The sequence below is a fragment of the Aulonocara sp. 'chitande type north' Nkhata Bay genome, linkage group LG5 (assembly GCF_057382095.1).
Source record: "Aulonocara sp. 'chitande type north' Nkhata Bay isolate Kocher_YH1m ecotype deep benthic linkage group LG5, A_spYH_male_GT1.1, whole genome shotgun sequence".
Taxonomy (NCBI): Eukaryota; Metazoa; Chordata; class Actinopteri; order Cichliformes; family Cichlidae; genus Aulonocara; species Aulonocara sp. 'chitande type north' Nkhata Bay.
The window spans coordinates 1361030-1379442 of NC_141348.1; the positions used below are offsets into that span (position 1 = coordinate 1361030).

Sequence of the window (18413 nt, forward strand, 5' to 3'; positions counted from 1 at the left end):
GTTTTTATATAGGCCATCTCTGTCATCTAAGGTACAGCCATTATTCTCCCAATAAGTGTAATCACATGCAGATGCTTGCTCTTGTATGAATTTTAAATCAACATTTGTTTCGAAATAGTCTGGGAGTGTAACAAGTGGCAGCTGTAGGGGCACAGATAATACTTCCTGTGGAGGTGGGAGCTGTGATGCAGCTGCAGCTTTGGCTGTCACGTCTGCTAGAGCATTACCTGTTGCTTCGTCTGTGTCAGCTGTACTGTGTCCTTTCGTTTTTACAACTGCAACGGCCGATGGCAGCTGTATAGCCTGCAAAAGTCTCTGCACAAGATCAGAATTAGCAATCGGTTTTCCATCAGCAGATCTAAATCCTCTTTGTCTCCACAATGTGCCAAAGTCATGTACGACGCCAAACGCATAGCGGCTGTCTGTGTAAATTGTCACACGCTTATCCAAATGGAGCTCACAGGCGCGTATTAAAGCCATGAGCTCTGCTTTTTTTGCTGAGTGAAATGGTAATGAGTGAGCCTCTAGTATGATGTCAGGCAATGTCACCACTGAATAGCCACAAAGAAATGAGTTGTCATTCGGCCTTGAACAGGACCCGTCCACATAAACCGTGGCTGAGTCTGGGATAGGTGTTTGCTCTAAATCTGGACGTGGTGCCGTGGATTCCTGTATACGTGTCATGCAGTCATGAACATCAAGCCTGTCTGAGCCATCCTGTCGGTCAGAAGAACACAGCATATGGATCAATAAATGTGCTGGCGAATTGGGTGTGCTGCTCGCTTTTATGGTGAGGTTTGCTGTGGAGGTCAGTGTAGCTTCATAACCTGAGCGACGTTGTGCGGTCATGTGTTGTGTAGTTATGTTTGCTAGAATGGTCGTGACCTGGTGATTGGTGTGTAGAATAGTGTCATGTGAGAGTGTGAGCTTCTCGCAGTCCCTTATCATGATAGAGCAAGCTGCTACTGCTCTCAGGCAGGCCGGCATCCCCTGAACTACTGCTGGCAATACCTTTGAATAGAAGGCTACTGGACGGTAGCCACTGCCATGCTCTTGGGCCAGTACACCTGTGCAGGTCGTGCCGTTCTCTGTAACGTACAGATGGAAAGGTAAGTGGTAGTCAGGCAGACCCAAACAAGGGGCGGAGGTCAGCGCTCCCTTCAATGCATTGAAAGAGGCAGTCATTTCTGTGGACCACAGTATTCGAGGAAGCTTGTCTTTTTTGCAGCATTCACGCAGAATGTGGTCATGAAAAGAACAGTCTGGTATCCACTGTCTGCAATAGTTCACCATGCCTAAGAAGGACAGCATTTCCTTCTGTGTAGTAGGCCGAGGGACGGAGGTCACAGCTTTGACCCTGTCTGCAGTCATGGAACGTTTTCCGTGAGACAGTGTAAATCCCAAATATTGAACAGAAGTCTGACAGTACTGCATTTTCTTTGCAGATGCTTTGTGGCCAGTCTTTTGGAGGTGCTGGAGAAGCATGTGTGTAGCAGTTTGACACAATTCCTCACTCGGAGCACAGAGGAGGAGATCGTCCACATACTGGATCAGAGTACAGCCCTCAGGAGGAGTAAAGCTGTCCAGGGTAGCACGGATCACCATTGAGAAAGCAGCAGGGCTGTCTATCATGCCTTGAGGCAGACGAGTCCAAGTGTACTGCTTATTTCTATGTGTAAATGCAAATAACGGCTGTGTATCTTCATGCACAGGCACTGAGAAAAAGGCAGAGCATAAATCCACCACGGTAAAATGTGTGGCTGTGGATGGAATACATGTCAATATGCTGGGGACGTCTGGAACCAGAGGTGGCAAAGGGATAATGACTGCATTAATTTGTCTTAAGTCTTGTGTAAAACGCCATACGCCAGGTTTGTTAGGCTTTGGCACAGGATTGACAGGAGTATTATATGGAGATACTGTAGGCTTTATCACTCCTGTAGTCAATAAATCTCCTATGATGACATCTAGGGCTGAGGCTTTTTCGACAGAAATGGGATACTGCTTGACATATACTGGCTTATTGTTTTTTAGCTGTGCGTGATAAGGTATACAGTCAATAAATCCTACATCATTCTCACCTTTAGACCACAATGTCATATTCTGGTATTCAGCTGGCAACGTAAGTGCAGAAATAGTACAGTGGATAGGATAGGTTAGATCTATGTGACGACATGGTGTAGTTATGTCATAACCTATGTCTGAGTTATGTGACAAAACCACTGTTTGGCCTTCACTTGTGTGAGCAGTTATCATGTTGTTGAACAGTGTGAGAGAAACAAAAGTATGGCTCCCAGATATGGGATTACCTGGCAGTGGTTTTTGAACACGTCTTTGGCACAGTGTGTGTCGTGGAATACCAGACAAAAAGGTGTTGAGTTCATTCTCTGCTGAGCCGTCCAGCTGACACAGAGGCTGTTCCTTCTCCATGGTACATAAGGCAGAGAAAACATAGCTGTTATCAGTATCAGCAAACATTTCACCTTTTGTGTTAAATGAAATACACAAATTCATTTTTGCCATTAGATCTCTGCCTAATAAATTCACAGGCGAGTTTGGAATAATTACAAATGGATGATATGTGATTTCATCTGGTTTAGAGCCCCAACGTGTCTTTAGAGAATGAGTTTTAGGGCATTGCACTACAGTTCCATTAATTCCCATAGTGTTGATGCACACAGAGGACACAGGCCCATTATAGAATTTCCCAGACAGTGAACTTTTAGTGGCTCCACTATCCACTAAAAATGGGTATTTCTTACCATCTATTTCTACTTGTAGCATGGGCAAATGTTCTGTGTTAGGGGACAGCTGCAGATGCAGCATCGTGTGTAGTGCTTCACACTGCTGTCCCTCATCCTCACCTGGGCCTCCCTAGTAGCGACCCAGCCGGGGATTATCAGGTGATGGGAAAAGATCATGGTGAGAATTGTAACGCACCCTTTCCCATTCTGATTCATGCTCTGGGTGTCTGCGGTTACTGGAAAACTGAGCTAAATTTGCACCTCTAGCTTGTCTGCCTTGTGGGTTATAATGTGGGTTGTAAGGCTGCAGCCTAGATGTGGGGCCATTATTGCATGCTTCTTGTGGTTGCCAGTTACCTTGACTGGAAGAGCTCTGCTGACGCCTAGTGGCGGGAACTTGTACTGCGTTCTGTGGTCGAGGCGTGTGTGCCCTGTTGGTGGCTGCAAAGCGACATTCTCTGGACCAGTGTCCTACCCTTCCACAGTAAAAACAAACATCTCTATTCTTACCATTCCGTCCTCTGAAACTTCCTTGCTGTGCTGGAGCGGGTGATCCTGCATACATTAATTTCTCACTTTCCTCTGAGCCTTGAACATCAAAATTCAACATCATCTTAACACTGTTAGCTTTTGTGATAGTAGGAAAAAGGTCTGCACTGGCCTTCAGTTGTACAAGCTTTAAGAAAGCATCTTTACTCAATTCGTAGAGATTATCAGTAGCTGTCACTTTTAGCAACTGAGAGCATTCAGGGTGGATATTGTTCAAAAAGGTGGTGATGAAAATCTGATCATTACCATCCTCTGGCATGCATGCCTCATCAGTCCAACAGTGCATAAAGCGTTTTATGAATACTAGGATAGATTCATCAGGCTTCTGTTTACACATAGTTACTGCATTTAAGTCAATTTTGTCTCTGGACATTGTGAGCAGGAATTTCTTTAGATTCTTAAAGAAATCGGCGACTTTGTCATTATTTACCCACAAAAACTCTACAGTTGTGGATGCTTTATCATGCTTTGGGTCTAATTCACCTATCTCTCTTATGAGTTGTGACTCGGTTACTCCAGGAATGCATTGACACAATATGTACCTGTAATCCGGACCACCCAAATGGTGATATCTGGTACTTCTCTGTAGTGCAGAGACAAAGGCTGTAGGATTTTTAAGAGGATTGGGAAGCTCTTTAATAGTTGTCACTAATTCTGAGATTTTAGGGGGCTGAATACAACACTGATCTCCTATTATCATAAAGGGGTAAGCGTCATTGACGTCACTAGATTTTGGGTCTGTTTGTTTACTACCGCGAGTGTTGGCGTGAGGACCTTTGTCATTCCGGCTTTGTTTTTCCTTTTTTCCTTTTAGATAAGTCTTTATTAAAGTTCGGGTAACAGGTATTTCTTTAGCTACCTCTAAACCTCTAGCTACGATATCGTGGCGTTTCATGTGGGTGTCTATTGTGGACACTGCCTGATGCAAAAGTTTTTCTTCATAGACGTCTAAATTGTTTTTCATAAGTTCCTCACATTCTTCTTTCAAAAGTTTTTCTCTCTTTCTATGTTCTGCTAATTCTTCCTCGCGGCGTATATATTGTTTTTCCTGATCTTGTTCAATTAGGTGGCTGAGACCCGTTGCATGTGATTCAGGTTTTGTGTCACTGTCTTTTAAGCTGGTTGGATCAAAGCGCTGACGTTGTTTGCATGCGGCTGCTGCAGCAACTATTAATTCGGTCTCATCTTCGTAAGGCGGCGGGGCTGTGGGCTGAATGGCTGCGCATGCAAGACTAGCTTTTCCCGCGGTAGATTTATTTTCTATGCTGGAGCCTGCACTAGTTTTATTTGATGTAAAAGTATCTACACCTGGTTCCGGTCCCTTTTTCCATAGCGGTAACATTTGATGCATCACGTCGCGGCATTCTATCATATATTTTCTACAGGACTTTTTAAGCAGACTACTTTTCTTATCACAAATGATATTCAACATTTCTACTGACCTGTTTTCTGGCGATAATCGTTCGGGATAAGGCTCCGGAAATAAATTAGAATGCATTGAACTTATAGTCCGTAAGTTATAAACAAAGTCAGTCACATAAGCACTCCCGCATGTTCTGGATACGTAATCATGGAAGTCTTCGCCGATTCGTGGACGTGGGTTACACGTAACCGGAAATGGGAGTCGTACTGAGCTGTTGTTTGAGACTTTAAATTTAATTTTTGTTGGTTTTACAGGTAATTTTGATTTTTTTATCGGACTTGTCTGTGGTTTTTGAATTATTCTGACCCATGTTCAGTGATTTCCAGAGGGGTTTACACGCTTGAAGGATTTATGTTAGTATTTTCGCTGCGGCACAGCTGAGGTCACTTTAAATTTATTGCTAGCAATTTTTTGTTTGTGTGAGCAACTCTCACTTAGCGAGCAACTTCTCGCTTAACGAGCAACTTCTCGTAAAACAACAGGCAACTTCCTGTGTCTTTCTGCTTTTAATTTACTGCTTTTAACCCTTGTATGGTAATCGGGTCTGTGAGACCCGTGTTCAGTTTTCTTTCGTTTTTTTTTTTTCTTTTTTTAACAAAATTAAATTTAATTATTTACTAGCTTTCTCTGAGTGAGCAACTTCTCACTTTTTAACGTACGTTTCAAGACAACAGGCAACTTCCTGTGTCACTCTTTGGTGAGCAACTTCTCACTTAACGAGAAGTATTTAAGACAACAGGCAACTTCCTGTGTCACTTTTTCTGAGTGAGCAACTTCTCACTTTTTAACGTACGTTTAATTAAACAATTAATTATTATTATTATTATTATTTTTTAAACAAAATTAAAATATTCAAGACAACAGGCAACTTCCTGTGTCCACCAACACCACACAAGGGTTAATTTACTTTATTCGGGGACTGAGGAAGTCGTCAGTGTATCTCTCTGGATCACTAAGTGAAACTTCGTCAGCATATCCCGTTTCTTTATGGATCGATCACTGAGAGAGGCATAATACGGTCTTTATATAAATATGAAAGACGTGTATTTACCTTCTGTCAGCCATCCCACTTCTGACACCAAAATTGAAGGAAATTGCCGTCCCGGGTTTCCTCCGTGGCGTGAGCGATAAGCAGAGTTCTGTCCTTTCCTTATAAGATTCCTAATTATTTAAAGTAACACTCAGGTATGCCGTTCAGCTGGGTTAGTTACGATATCGGGAGCAGTTAGGAGAACAAAGTGATACAGAAACTGTTCAGATTGCTTTCCCAGAATCAACTCAAAGGTTTATTTGATACACAGCAGTTTATATAGAGAAAAAAAGGTTCGTGTGTCAGCTTTCCCAGTTCAAACCGGTACAGACTAAATAAGAAAACGTCTTCCTGCCTTCTGAGCAAAGTATCCCTTGTGTAGTTTATCAGTTCAGCTATAATTTATGATCATCCCAGCAAAATACACTCCTAGACATAAAATACAGAGTTCTTTCATTAGTGAATTCTGAAACAAACCACCTAGCCTTTAACGAGCCTTTTCCAGGAGATAAAGAAAAAGGGAGGATGGGAGTAAGGAAGTGGTCTCATCTCTGTGGTGTTTTCGACCTTGGGGTACCAGCTCGTGAGTCCTACACATTAATTCTTGGGTCACAGAGAAAGAGAAAAACAACTAGTAGATCGGCCTTATTGAGTAACAGTTTTCCTGTATAAAACAATATCCTGTAAATGCTTACCGTGGTATCAAAATATCATAACAGGTATTATGCAAACATGCAGGTATGGTTATAGGATTGTCTTCGTAACTTCAGGTACTTGCCACCTAATCACTTGAATCCATAAATTGAGACATTGTGCTGGGGCCAGCAGCTTACGGCCATACCACCCTGAGCACGCCCGACCTCGTCTGATCTCGGAAGCTAAGCAGGGCTGGGCTTGGTTAGTACTTGGATGGGAGACTGCCTGGGAATACCTGGTGCTGTAAGCCTTTCATTTTCATGTCATTGAACCGCTTTTGATCCAGAGAAGGGGTGTATTAAAAGACCAAAAGCAGCTGCCCATTAATGAGGGCACATTAACGACATTGCTTTTGGCTCTTTTCCAATGTCTTGTGCTGCTAGCTGATGCAACCTACACCACACAAGGGCCTGAGGGACCGGCTGGGGCCACTTACACCACATCAGGGCCTGTGGCTGCTGGCTGAGGCCACTTACACCACACCAGGGCCTGTGGCTGCTGGCTGAGGCCACCTACACCACACCAGGGCCTTAGTTGCTATTGAGGCCAATTACACCACACCAGGGTCTGTGGCTCTTGCTCAGGCCACTTACACCACACCAGGGCCTGTGGCACTGGCTGAGGCCACTTACACCACACCAGGGCCTGTGGCTGCTGGCTTAGGCCACCTACACCACACCAGGGCCTTAGTTGCTATTGAGGCCAATTACACCACACCAGGGCCCTTTTGCTGCTGGCTGAGGCCACTTACACCACACCAGTGCCTGTGGCTTCTGGCTGAGGCGACTTACACCACACCAGGGCCTGTGGCTGCTGGCTGAGGCCACTTACACCACACCAAGGCCTGTGGCTCTTGCGCAGGCCACTCACATCACACCAGGCCCTGCGCTTCTGGCCGAGGCCATCTTCACCAAACCAGGCCCTGTGCTGCTTGCTGTGGCCATGTACAACACACCAGGCCCTGTGCTGGTTCCTGAGGCCATCTTCAACAATCCAGGGCCTGTGCTGTTGGATAAATGCCAAACTGAGCCTTTGGGTTAGGGTATTATGCAAACATGCAGGTATGGTTATAGGATTGTCTTCGTAACTTCAGGTACTTGCCACCTAATCACTTGAATCCATAAATTGAGACATTGTGCTGGCGCCAGCAGCTTACGGCCATACCACCCTGAGCACGCCCGACCTCGTCTGATCTCGGAAGCTAAGCAGGGCTGGGCTTGGTTAGTACTTGGATGGGAGACTGCCTGGGAATACCTGGTACTGTAAGCCTTTGATTTTCATGTCATTGAACCGCTTTTGATCCAGAGAAGGGGTGTATTAAAAGACCAAAAGCAGCTGCCCATTAATGAGGGCACATTAACGACATTGCTTTTGGCTGTTTTCCAATGTCTTGTGCTGCTAGCTGATGCCACCTACACCACACCACGGCCTTATTTGCTGGCTGAGGCCACATACACCAAACCAGGGCCTTAGTTGCTATTGAGGCCAATTACACCACACCAGGGCCTGTGGCTCTTGCTCAGGCCACTTACACCACACCAGGGCCTGTGGCTCTTGCTCAGGCCACTTACACCACACCAGGGCCTGTGGCTCTTGCTCAGGCCACTTACACCACACCAGGGCCTGTGGCTCTTGCTCAGGCCACTCATATCACGCCAGGCCCTGTGCTTCTGGCCGAGGCCATCTTCACCAAACCAGGCCCTGTGGTTCTTGCTCAGGCCACTTACACCACACCAGGGCCTGTGGCTCTGGCTTAGGCCAATTACACCACACCAGGGTCTGTGGCTCTTGCTGAGGCCACTTACACCACACCAGGGCCTGTGGCTGCTGGCTGAGGCCACTTACACCACACCAGGGCCTGTGGCTGCTGGCTGAGACAACCTACACCACACCAGGGCCTGTGGCTGCTTGCTGAGGCGACTTACACCACACCAGGGCCTGTTGCTGCTGGCTGAGGCCACTTACACCACACCAGTGCCTGTGGCTTCTGGCTGAGGCGACTTACACCACACCAGGGCCTGTTGCTGCTGGCTGAGGCCACTTACACCACACCAGGGCCTGTGGCTGCTGGCTCAGGCCACTCATATCAAACCAGGTCCTGTGCTTCTGGCCGAGGCCATCTTCACCAAACCAGGCCCTGTGCTGCTAGCTGAGGCGACTTACACCACATCAGGGCCTGTGGCTCTGGCTGAGGCCACTTACACCACACCAGGGCCTGTGGCTGCTGGCTGAGGCCAGTTACACCACACCAGGGCCTGTGGCTGCTGGCTGAGGCCACATACACCACACCAGGGCCTTAGTTGCTATTGAGGCCAATTACACCACACCAGGGTCTGTGGCTCTTGCTCAGGCCACTCACATCACACCAGGCCCTGCGCTTCTGGCCACTTACACCACACCAGGGCCTGTGGCTGCTGGCTGAGGCCACTTACACCACACCAGGGCCTTAGTTGCTATTGAGGCCACTTACACCACACCAGGGCCTGTGGCTCTGGCTGAGGCCACTTACACCACACCAGGGCCTTATTTGCTATTCAGGCCAGTTACACCACACCAGGGCCTGTGGCTCTGGCTCAGGCCACTTACACCACACCAGGGCCTGTGGCTGCTGGCTGAGGCCACCTACACCACACCAGGGCCTGTGGCTGCTGGGGCCACTTACACCACATCAGGGCCTGTGGCTCTGGCTGAGGCAACTTACACCACACCAGGGCCTGTGGCTGCTGGCTGAGGCCACTTACACCACACCAGGGCCTTAGTTGCTATTGAGGCCAATTACACCACACCATGGTCTGTGGCTCTTGCTCAGGCCACTTACACCACACCAGGGCCTGTGGCTCTGGCTGAGGCCACTTACACCACACCAGGGCCCTTTTGCTGCTGGCTGAGGCCACTTACACCACACCAGTGCCTGTGGCTTCTGGCTGAGGCGACTTACACCACACCAGGGCCTGTGGCTGCTGGCTGAGGCCACTTACACCACACCAGGGCCTGTGGCTCTTGCTCAGGCCACTCACATCACACCAGGCCCTGCGCTTCTGGCCGAGGCCATCTTCACCAAACCAGGCCCTGTGGTTCTTGCTCAGGCCACTTACACCACACCAGGGCCTGTGGCTCTGGCTTAGGCCAATTACACCACACCAGGGTCTGTGGCTCTTGCTGAGTCCACTTACACCACACCAGGGCCTGTGGCTGCTGGCTGAGGCCACTTACACCACACCAGGGCCTGTTGCTGCTGGCTGAGGCCACTTACACCACACCAGTGCCTGTGGCTTCTGGCTGAGGCGACTTACACCACACCAGGGCCTGTTGCTGCTGGCTGAGGCCACTTACACCACACCAGGGCCTGTGGCTGCTGGCTCAGGCCACTCATATCAAACCAGGTCCTGTGCTTCTGGCCGAGGCCATCTTCACCAAACCAGGGCCTGTGGCTGCTGGCTGAGGCCACATACACCACACCAGGGCCTTAGTTGCTATTGAGGCCAATTACACCACACCAGGGTCTGTGGCTCTTGCTCAGGCCACTCACATCACACCGAGCCCTGCGCTTCTGGCCACTTACACCACACCAGGGCCTGTGGCTGCTGGCTGAGGCCACTTACACCATACCAGGGCCTGTGGCTGTTGGCTGAGGCCACTTACACCACACCAGGGCCTTATTTGCTATTCAGGCCAGTTACACCACACCAGGGCCTGTGGCTCTGGCTCAGGCCACTTACACCACACCAGGGCCTGTGGCTGCTGGCTGATTCCACTTACACCACACCAGGGCCTGTGGCTCTTGCTCAGGCCACTCATATCACACCAGGCCCTGTGCTTCTGGCTGAGGCCATCTTCACCAAACCAGGCCCTATGCTGCTTGCTGTGGCCATGTACAACACACCAGGCCCTGTGCTGGTTCCTGAGGCCATCTTCAACAATCCAGGGCCTGTGCTGTTGGATAAATGCCAAACTGAGCCTTTGGGTTAGGGTATTATGCAAACATGCAGGTATGGTTATAGGATTGTCTTCGTAACTTCAGGTACTTGCCACCTAATCACTTGAATCCATAAATTGAGACATTGTGCTGGAGCCAGCAGCTTACGGCCATACCACCCTGAGCATGCCCGACCTCGTCTGATCTCGGAAGCTAAGCAGGGCTGGGCTTGGTTAGTACTTGGATGGGAGACTACCTGGGAATACCTGGTGCTGTAAGCCTTTCATTTTCATGTCATTGAACCGCTTTTGATCCAGAGAAGGGGTGTATTAAAAGACCAAAAGCAGCTCCCCATTAATGAGGGCACATTAACGACATTGCTTTTGGCTCTTTTCCAATGTCTTGTGCTGCTAGCTGATGCCACCTACACCACACCAGGGCCTGAGTGACCGGCTGGGGCCACTTACACCACATCAGGGCCTGTTGCTCTGGCTGAGGCCAGTTACACCACAACAGGGCCTGTGGCTGCTGGCTGAGGCCACATACACCACACCAGGGCCTTAGTTGCTATTGAGGCCATTTACACCACACCAGGGTCTGTGGCTCTTGCTCAGGCCACTTACACCACACCAGGGCCTGTGGCACTGGCTCAGGCCGCTTAGACCACACCAGGGCCTGTGGCTGCTGGCTGAGGCGACTTACACCACACCAGGGCCTGTTGCTGCTGGCTGAGGCCACTTACACCACACCAGGGACTGTGGCTTCTGGCTTAGGTGACTTACACCACACCAGGGCCTGTGGCTGCTGGCTGAGGCCACTTACACCACACCAGGGCCTGTGGCTCTTGCTCAGGCCACTCACATCACACCAGGCCCTGCTCTTCTGGCCGAGGCCATCTTCACCAAACCAGGCCCTGTGCTGCTAGCTGTGGCCATGTACAACACACCAGGCCCTGTGCTGGTTCCTGAGGCCATCTTCAACAATCCAGGGCCTGTGCTGTTGGATAAATGCTAAACTGAGCCTTTGGGTTAGGGTATTATGCAAACATGCAGGTATGGTTATAGGATTGTCTTCGTAACTTCAGGTACTTGCCACCTAATCACTTGAATCCATAAATTGAGTCATTGTGCTGGGGCCAGCAGCTTACGGCCATACCACCCTGAGCCCGCCCGACCTCGTCTGATCTCGGAAGCTAAGCAGGGCTGGGCTTGGTTAGTACTTGGATGGGAGACTGCCTGGGAATACCTGGTGCTGTAAGCCTTTCATGTCATTGAACCGCTTTTGATCCAGAGAAGGGGTTTATTAAAAGACCAAAAGCAGCTGCCCACTAATGAGGGCACATTAACGACATTGCTTTTGGCTCTTTTCCAATGTCTTGTGCTGCTAGCTGATGCCACCTACACCACACCAGGGCCTGAGTGACCGGCTGGGGCCACTTACACCACATCAGGGCCTGTGGCTCTGGCTGAGGCCACTTACACCACACCAGGGCCTGTGGCTGCTGGCTGAGGCCACCTACACCACACCAGGGCCTTAGTTGCTATTGAGGCCAATTACACCACACCAGGGTCTGTGGCTCTTGCTCAGGCCACTTACACCACACCAGGGCCTGTGGCTCTGGCTGAGGCCACTTACACCACACCAGGGCCCTTTTGCTGCTGGCTGAGGCCACTTACACCACACCAGTGCCTGTGGCTTCTGGCTGAGGCGACTTACACCACACCAGGGCCTGTGGCTGCTGGCTGAGGCCACTTACACCACACCAGGGCCTGTGGCTCTTGCTCAGGCCACTCACATCACACCAGGCCCTGCGCTTCTGGCCGAGGCCATCTTCACCAAACCAGGCCCTGTGGTTCTTGCTCAGGCCACTTACACCACACCAGGGCCTGTGGCTCTGGCTTAGGCCAATTACACCACACCAGGGTCTGTGGCTCTTGCTGAGTCCACTTACACCACACCAGGGCCTGTGGCTGCTGGCTGAGGCCACTTACACCACACCAGGGCCTGTTGCTGCTGGCTGAGGCCACTTACACCACACCAGTGCCTGTGGCTTCTGGCTGAGGCGACTTACACCACACCAGGGCCTGTTGCTGCTGGCTGAGGCCACTTACACCACACCAGGGCCTGTGGCTGCTGGCTCAGGCCACTCATATCAAACCAGGTCCTGTGCTTCTGGCCGAGGCCATCTTCACCAAACCAGGGCCTGTGGCTGCTGGCTGAGGCCACATACACCACACCAGGGCCTTAGTTGCTATTGAGGCCAATTACACCACACCAGGGTCTGTGGCTCTTGCTCAGGCCACTCACATCACACCGAGCCCTGCGCTTCTGGCCACTTACACCACACCAGGGCCTGTGGCTGCTGGCTGAGGCCACTTACACCATACCAGGGCCTGTGGCTGTTGGCTGAGGCCACTTACACCACACCAGGGCCTTATTTGCTATTCAGGCCAGTTACACCACACCAGGGCCTGTGGCTCTGGCTCAGGCCACTTACACCACACCAGGGCCTGTGGCTGCTGGCTGATTCCACTTACACCACACCAGGGCCTGTGGCTCTTGCTCAGGCCACTCATATCACACCAGGCCCTGTGCTTCTGGCTGAGGCCATCTTCACCAAACCAGGCCCTATGCTGCTTGCTGTGGCCATGTACAACACACCAGGCCCTGTGCTGGTTCCTGAGGCCATCTTCAACAATCCAGGGCCTGTGCTGTTGGATAAATGCCAAACTGAGCCTTTGGGTTAGGGTATTATGCAAACATGCAGGTATGGTTATAGGATTGTCTTCGTAACTTCAGGTACTTGCCACCTAATCACTTGAATCCATAAATTGAGACATTGTGCTGGAGCCAGCAGCTTACGGCCATACCACCCTGAGCATGCCCGACCTCGTCTGATCTCGGAAGCTAAGCAGGGCTGGGCTTGGTTAGTACTTGGATGGGAGACTACCTGGGAATACCTGGTGCTGTAAGCCTTTCATTTTCATGTCATTGAACCGCTTTTGATCCAGAGAAGGGGTGTATTAAAAGACCAAAAGCAGCTCCCCATTAATGAGGGCACATTAACGACATTGCTTTTGGCTCTTTTCCAATGTCTTGTGCTGCTAGCTGATGCCACCTACACCACACCAGGGCCTGAGTGACCGGCTGGGGCCACTTACACCACATCAGGGCCTGTTGCTCTGGCTGAGGCCAGTTACACCACAACAGGGCCTGTGGCTGCTGGCTGAGGCCACATACACCACACCAGGGCCTTAGTTGCTATTGAGGCCATTTACACCACACCAGGGTCTGTGGCTCTTGCTCAGGCCACTTACACCACACCAGGGCCTGTGGCACTGGCTCAGGCCGCTTAGACCACACCAGGGCCTGTGGCTGCTGGCTGAGGCGACTTACACCACACCAGGGCCTGTTGCTGCTGGCTGAGGCCACTTACACCACACCAGGGACTGTGGCTTCTGGCTTAGGTGACTTACACCACACCAGGGCCTGTGGCTGCTGGCTGAGGCCAATTACACCACACCAGGGTCTGTGGCTCTTGCTCAGGCCACTTACACCACACCAGGCCTGTGGCACTTGCTCAGGCCACTTACACCACACCAGGGCCTGTGGCTGCTGGCTGAGGCCACTTACACCACACCAGGGCCTGTGGCTGCTGGCTGAGGCCACTTACACCACACCAGGGCCTGTGGCTGCTGGCTGAGACCACCTACACCACACCAGGGCCTGTGGCTGCTTGCTGAGGCGACTTACACCACACCAGGGCCTGTTGCTGCTGGCTGAGGCCACTTACACCACACCAGTGCCTGTGGCTTCTGGCTGAGGCGACTTACACCACACCAGGGCCTGTTGCTGCTGGCTGAGGCCACTTACACCACACCAGGGCCTGTGGCTGCTGGCTCAGGCCACTCATATCAAACCAGGTCCTGTGCTTCTGGCCGAGGCCATCTTCACCAAACCAGGCCCTGTGCTGCTAGCTGAGGCGACTTACACCACATCAGGGCCTGTGGCTCTGGCTGAGGCCACTTACACCACACCAGGGCCTGTGGCTGCTGGCTGAGGCCAGTTACACCACACCAGGGCCTGTGGCTGCTGGCTGAGGCCACATACACCACACCAGGGCCTTAGTTGCTATTGAGGCCAATTACACCACACCAGGGTCTGTGGCTCTTGCTCAGGCCACTCACATCACACCAGGCCCTGCGCTTCTGGCCACTTACACCACACCAGGGCCTGTGGCTGCTGGCTGAGGCCACTTACACCATACCAGGGCCTGTGGCTGTTGGCTGAGGCCACTTACACCACACCAGGGCCTGTGGCTCTGGCTGAGGCCACTTACACCACACCAGGGCCTGTGGCTCTGGCTGAGGCCACTTACACCATACCAGGGCCTGTGGCTGTTGGCTGAGGCCACTTACACCACACCAGGGCCTGTGGCTCTGGCTGAGGCCACTTACACCACACCAGGGCCTGTGGCTCTGGCTCAGGCCACTTACACCACACCAGGGCCTGTGGCTGCTGGCTGATTCCACTTACAACACACCAGGGCCTGTGGCTCTTGCTCAGGCCACTCATATCACACCAGGCCCTGTGCTTCTGGCTGAGGCCATCTTCACCAAACCAGGCCCTGTGCTGCTTGCTGTGGCCATGTACAACACACCAGGCCCTGTGCTGGTTCCTGAGGCCATCTTCAACAATCCAGGGCCTGTGCTGTTGGATAAATGCCAAACTGAGCCTTTGGGTTAGGGTATTATGCAAACATGCAGGTATGGTTATAGGATTGTCTTCGTAACTTCAGGTACTTGCCACCTAATCACTTGAATCCATAAATTGAGACATTGTGCTGGGGCCAGCAGCTTACGGCCATACCACCCTAAGCACGCCCGACCTCGTCTGATCTCGGAAGCTAAGCAGGGCTGGGCTTGGTTAGTACTTGGATGGGAGACTGCCTGGGAATACCTGGTGCTGTAAGCCTTTCATTTTCATGTCATTGAACCGCTTTTGATCCAGAGAAGAGGTGTATTAAAAGACCAAAAGCAGCTCCCCATTAATGAGGGCACATTAACGACATTGCTTTTGGCTCTTTTCCAATGTCTTGTGCTGCTAGCTGATGCCACCTACACCACACCAGGGCCTGAGTGACCGGCTGGGGCCACTTACACCACATCAGGGCCTGTGGCTGCTGGCTGAGGCCACTTACACCACACCAGGGCCTGTGGCACTGGCTGAGGCCACCTACACCACACCAGGGCATTAGTTGCTATTGAGGCCAATTACACCACACCAGGGTCTGTGGCTCTTGCTCAGGCCACTTACACCACACCAGGGCCTGTGGCTCTTGCTCAGGCCACTTACACCACACCAGGGCCTGTGGCTGCTGGCTGAGGCCACTTACACCACACCAGGGCCTGTGGCTCTTGCTCAGGCCACTCATATCACACCAGGCCCTGTGCTTCTGGCTGAGGCCATCTTCACCAAACCAGGCCCTGTGCTGCTTGCTGTGGCCATGTACAACACACCAGGCCCTGTGCTGGTTCCTGAGGCCATCTTCAACAATCCAGGGCCTGTGCTGTTGGATAAATGCCAAACTGAGCCTTTGGGTTAGGGTATTATGCAAACATGCAGGTATGGTTATAGGATTGTCTTCGTAACTTCAGGTACTTGCCACCTAATCACTTGAATCCATAAATTGAGACATTGTGCTGGGGCCAGCAGCTTACGGCCATACCACCCTAAGCACGCCCGACCTCGTCTGATCTCGGAAGCTAAGCAGGGCTGGGCTTGGTTAGTACTTGGATGGGAGACTGCCTGGGAATACCTGGTGCTGTAAGCCTTTCATTTTCATGTCATTGAACCGCTTTTGATCCAGAGAAGAGGTGTATTAAAAGACCAAAAGCAGCTCCCCATTAATGAGGGCACATTAACGACATTGCTTTTGGCTCTTTTCCAATGTCTTGTGCTGCTAGCTGATGCCACCTACACCACACCAGGGCCTGAGTGACCGGCTGGGGCCACTTACACCACATCAGGGCCTGTGGCTGCTGGCTGAGGCCACTTACACCACACCAGGGCCTGTGGCACTGGCTGAGGCCACCTACACCACACCAGGGCATTAGTTGCTATTGAGGCCAATTACACCACACCAGGGTCTGTGGCTCTTGCTCAGGCCACTTACACCACACCAGGGCCTGTGGCTCTTGCTCAGGCCACTTACACCACACCAGGGCCTGTGGCTGCTGGCTGAGGCCACTTACACCACACCAGGGCCTGTGGCTCTTGCTCAGGCCACTCATATCACACCAGGCCCTGTGCTTCTGGCTGAGGCCATCTTCACCAAACCAGGCCCTGTGCTGCTTGCTGTGGCCATGTACAACACACCAGGCCCTGTGCTGGTTCCTGAGGCCATCTTCAACAATCCAGGGCCTGTGCTGTTGGATAAATGCCAAACTGAGCCTTTGGGTTAGGGTATTATGCAAACATGCAGGTATGGTTATAGCATTGTCTTCGTAACTTCAGGTACTTGCCACCTAATCACTTGAATCCATAAATTGAGACATTGTGCTGGAGCCGGCAGCTCACGGCCATACCACCCTGAGCACGCCCGACCTCGTCTGATCTCGGAAGCTAAGCAGGGCTGGGCTTGGTTAGTACTTGGATGGGAGACTGCCTGGGAATACCTGGTGCTGTAAGCCTTTGATTTTCATGTCATTGAACCGCTTTTGATCCAGAGAAGGGGTGTATTAAAAGACCAAAAGCAGCTGCCCATTAATGAGGGCACATTAACGACACTGCTTTTGGCTCTTTTCCAATGTCTTGTGCTGCTAGCTGATGCAACCTACACCACACAAGGGCCTGAGGGACCGGCTGGGGCCACTTACACCACATCAGGGCCTGTGGCTCTGGCTGAGGCCACTTTCACCACACCAGGGCCTGTGGCTGCTGGCTGAGGCCACCTACACCACACCAGGGCATTAGTTGCTATTGAGGCCAATTACACCACACCAGGGTCTGTGGCTCTTGCTCAGGCCACTTACACCACACCAGGGCCTGTGGCTCTTGCTCAGGCCACTTACACCACACCAGGGCCTGTGGCTGCTGGCTGAGGCCACCTACACCACACCAGGGCCTGTGGCTGCTGGCTGAGGCCACCTACACCACACCAGGGCCTTATTTGCTATTGAGGCCACTTACACCACACCAGGGCCTGTGGCTCTGGCTTAGGCCACTTACACCACACCAGGGCCTGTGGCACTGGCTGAGGCCACTTAGACCACACCAGGGCCTGTGGCTGCTGGCTGAGGCCACTCACACCACACCAGGGCCTGTGGCTGCTAGCTGAGGCCACTTACACCAAACCAGGGCCTGTGGCTGCTTGCTGAGGCCATCTTCACCAAACCAGGCCCTGTGCTGCTTGCTGTGGCCATGTAAAACACACCAGGTCCTGTGCTGGTTCTTGAGGCCATCTTCAACAATCCAGGGCCTGTGCTGTTGGATAAATGCCAAACTGAGCCTTTTGGTTAGGGTATTATGCAAACATGCAGGTATGGTTATAGGATTGTCTTCGTAACTTCAGGTACTTGCCACCTAATCACTTGAATCCATAAATTGAGACATTGTGCTGGGGCCAGCAGCTTACGGCCATACCACCCTGAGCACGCCCGACCTCGTCTGATCTCGGAAGCTAAGCAGGGCTGGGCTTGGTTAGTACTTGGATGGGAAACTGCCTGGGAATACCTGGTGCTGTAAGCCTTTCATTTTCATGTCATTGAACCGCTTTTGATCCAGAGAAGGGGTGTATTAAAAGACCAGAAGCAGCTCCCCATTAATGAGGGCACATTAACGACATTGCTTTTGGCTGTTTTCCAATGTCTTGTGCTGCTAGCTGATGCCACCTACACCACACCAGGGCCTGAGTGACCGGCTGGGGCCACTTACACCACATCAGGGCCTGTTGCTCTGGCTGAGGCCACTTACACCACACCAGGGCCTGTGGCTGCTGGCTGAGGCCACCTACACCACACCAGGGCCTTAGTTGCTATTGAGGCCAATTACACC

The 18413-nt window shown here is 51.7% G+C and overlaps 6 non-coding genes and 3 pseudogenes across 6 annotated transcripts; all 9 read left to right on the forward strand.

Moving 5' to 3' along the window:
- Positions 1-6573: 6573 nt before the first annotated feature.
- Positions 6574-6692, forward strand: LOC147329584 (5S ribosomal RNA). The gene has a single exon (XR_015129559.1). It is a non-coding gene; the product is annotated as a 5S ribosomal RNA (ribosomal RNA).
- Positions 6693-7592: 900 nt separating this feature from the next.
- Positions 7593-7711, forward strand: LOC147329585 (5S ribosomal RNA). The gene has a single exon (XR_015129620.1). It is a non-coding gene; the product is annotated as a 5S ribosomal RNA (ribosomal RNA).
- A 2809-nt stretch (positions 7712-10520) lies between these two features.
- Positions 10521-10639, forward strand: LOC147329586 (5S ribosomal RNA). Its single transcript, XR_015129611.1, has one exon. It is a non-coding gene; the product is annotated as a 5S ribosomal RNA (ribosomal RNA).
- Positions 10640-11499: 860 nt separating this feature from the next.
- Positions 11500-11618, forward strand: LOC147329587 (5S ribosomal RNA). The gene has a single exon (XR_015129615.1). It is a non-coding gene; the product is annotated as a 5S ribosomal RNA (ribosomal RNA).
- A 1596-nt stretch (positions 11619-13214) lies between these two features.
- Positions 13215-13333, forward strand: LOC147329588 (5S ribosomal RNA). The gene has a single exon (XR_015129612.1). It is a non-coding gene; the product is annotated as a 5S ribosomal RNA (ribosomal RNA).
- Positions 13334-15213: 1880 nt separating this feature from the next.
- Positions 15214-15332, forward strand: LOC147329589 (5S ribosomal RNA; annotated as a pseudogene).
- A 740-nt stretch (positions 15333-16072) lies between these two features.
- LOC147329590 (5S ribosomal RNA) lies at positions 16073-16191 on the forward strand (annotated as a pseudogene).
- Positions 16192-16931: 740 nt separating this feature from the next.
- LOC147329591 (5S ribosomal RNA) lies at positions 16932-17050 on the forward strand (annotated as a pseudogene).
- A 938-nt stretch (positions 17051-17988) lies between these two features.
- On the forward strand, positions 17989-18107 carry LOC147329592 (5S ribosomal RNA). Its single transcript, XR_015129597.1, has one exon. It is a non-coding gene; the product is annotated as a 5S ribosomal RNA (ribosomal RNA).
- Positions 18108-18413: the final 306 nt, after the last annotated feature.